General features: G+C 37.3%; 1 pseudogene; it reads left to right on the top strand.

Moving 5' to 3' along the window:
* Window positions 1-1,460: 1,460 nt before the first annotated feature.
* LOC121476894 lies at window positions 1,461-2,200 on the top strand (annotated as a pseudogene).
* The last annotated feature ends 817 nt before the right edge of the window (window positions 2,201-3,017 follow it).

A 3,017-nucleotide genomic window follows, 5' to 3' on the forward strand; every position in this document is an offset into this window, starting at 1 on the left:
TCTCCCAAGTTCTAGTCTTAGATTAGTTGTTTCTTTTGTCAAGAATGGTTTGCTTCCTGACATTCCCCTAGTTGATTTTTATAGGACCTTGACTCAAACATCTTTTTTTCTCATTGTCCAATGAAAATTACTCTTACCATCAAGTCACTTAATGTGAAGCAGTCACTTCATTCTGCTTTATTTCTTTTTGACATGCATCATACTCTACCATTATATTATCTTGTTTATGTATTTATATACTTATTTATAATGTAAACCAGATTAGAGAAGAGATCCTATTTTTATAAAGACATTTTATTTATTTATTTATTTATTTATTTATTTATTTATTGGAGAGAGAGAGAGAGAGAAAGTGAAGAGAGGGCATGGAAGTGGGGAGGAGGGACAGAGGGAGAGGTAAAAGCAGAGAGCAGGGGCTGGGGCTCCATCCCCGGAAGCTGGGATCATGACCTGAGCCAATGGTAAATGCTGAACTAACTGAGCCACCCAGGCACCCCAAAAAGAGATCCTGTTTTATTCACAGCTGCATCCCCACACAAAGAAGACAATTCCTGGCAATTGATTGAGATTCATTAAATAAAGCACAAAGGATTCTAAAAACCCTGGAGAAAGGGGAGAGAGAATATCCAGTTTCTCTCAACCAACTTATTCCATAATGCTAGAAACAAAGGTCCTAGAAACTCTAACATTTTTATCTTGTTACCTCTTGATATGAATAGATTTCTCCATCCCAGATGAATTTCAGAAAATTTCTGGAGAAAGGCTATATGATTATTCTCACTGTGATCACATACCTCAATGTCTAGATGAATTATTAAAAATGGCAAATTTAATATCCTGTGCTGGAGCCTGCTGGTGCCAGTTGATAGCAGTTTTCTTCTCCCTTAGAGCACTCCACTAACTAGATTTCACAAAGCCCTAGCTTTGAGATAGTTCTTGCGTATGAAATATGTGTGGAAATGATCTGTATCAGCTGAGGTGAATGAGAGGGGAGTGCTTATCTTATTCTCTTTACCCTGCTGACAGCCAGATAGAAGACACAACTCTTAGAGGAGTCAGAGGTCAGAGGGTGTAGTGAGTTAGCTAATGGAAGGAAATTGGACACTAGAATAATTTCATGAAGGTGACCCATTGATCTTTAGTCAACTGTATCTTCAGTTAAAAAATACACTTTTATTGTGATAATCTACTGAAACTCTTGTTTTGTTTGTTTGTTATGTATGTTATTGTTTCTGCCTCTCCAAAAAATATGTATACTTCCATTTCTCAAATTTCTAATGAAAGTCTAAGTGTTTTGTTTTGTTTTTTTCCCTTTCACAATGAAGAATGCAGCCAGAAGGTACCGGCTGAGGATCCTCACAAGAACATGATCAATGCTGGTGCCTTGGTTTCAGATTTCCAGACTCCAGAACTCATATCCACATTTCAGTTTCTGTGCCTATAAAGAGTTTTAATTCATCATGGATTGCCTTTCATTAGAAGAAATTCAGCTGAGGGCTCACCAGGTTACTCATGAGTCTCTAGAAAATAAAAGAGAATCCTGGGTTTAACCATTGAGTCTCAAGATATTAGAGTCAAGACTAACACTATACTCAATGAAAAAGGGGTGAAAATAAATCATATAGAAGAAGACATGGGCCAAATGAGTAGAGACATGAGAGAGGCAGAGAAAACTTTGGCAGAACTAAACAAGTGCTGTGGCCTTTGTATCTGCCCATGTAATAGGATAAAGAGCTTTGATGCTGGTAAGGCTCATAAGGCAACACAGGCAGACAACTCTTCTAGCAAATATTTAAGTAGCCAGGCCATGTGACAAGTCATCAGCCTCAGCAAGCAACCACAGGATCTATCAATGGCAGATACATTAAACATATAGTCAGTGATATGGAAAAGAGGAAATGGAAGAGAACCTGACTCAAGTGAGCAATATCCTAGAGGGAAAAAAAAAAAAAAAAAAAAAAAAGGCCTTTGGCCTGGGCAATGAGATTAAGGCCCCAAATCGACAATTAGACCAGATCCCAGAAAAGACTGTGCTACCAACAATGATCATATTAACATTCTCAGTGTCAGAACAAAGAAACTAATTGACAGCAGGATCTACTATACTTTATCATTTATTCACTTTCCTAGCTCCACTTTCAAGTCATCACCTTTTCAGAGTTTGAAATTTTGGTTCTATACTCTTCTAATTGGGAGATAATATGAAAGAAAGGTTAGGAGTGATAATCTCTGTATGGATTTTTTTGTATATTTCTATGTATTTTTTGTTTTTAAATTTAATTTAAATTTAATTAATTAACATATAGTATATTATTAATTTCAGAGGGAGAGTTCAGTAATTTACCAGTTACATATGAAAATGCTCAGGGCATCCCAGGTGGATCAGCAGTTTAGCAGTGCCTTCGGCCCAGGTCATGATCCTGGAGACTAGGGATCGAGTCCCACTTTGGGCCCCCTACATGGAGCCTGCTTCTCCCTCTGCCTGTGTCTCTGCCTCTCTCACTCTCTCTCTCTCTCTGTGTGTGTCTCTCATGAATAAATGGATAAAATCTTTAAAAAAAAAGACAGTGCTACTTCTATCAGCTGCCCTCTTTAATGCCCATTACCCAGTTACCCCATCCACACCCCCTCTAGCAACCATCAGTTTGTTTATTAGAGTTACAAGTCGCATATGATTTGTGACTGTCTCTGACTTTGTCTTATTTTATTTTTCCCTCCCTTCCCTATGATCCTCTGTGTTGTTTCTTAAATTGTAAATATGAGTGAAATCACATGATAATTTTCTTCTCTGATTGACTTACTTCACTTAGCATAATATCCTCTACTTTTATCTACATTGTTGCAAATGGTAAGATTTCATTTTCTTTTTAATGTCTGAATAATATTCCATTACTTATATATGTCACAAATTCTTTATCCAATCATCTGTTGATGGACATCGGGACTCTCCATAGTTTGGCTATTGTGGACCTTGCTACTATGAACATTGGGATGCTGGTGTTCCACTTCTGTTGTTT

Source organism: Vulpes lagopus, chromosome 16, assembly GCF_018345385.1.
Source record: "Vulpes lagopus strain Blue_001 chromosome 16, ASM1834538v1, whole genome shotgun sequence".
Classification (NCBI taxonomy): Eukaryota; Metazoa; Chordata; class Mammalia; order Carnivora; family Canidae; genus Vulpes; species Vulpes lagopus.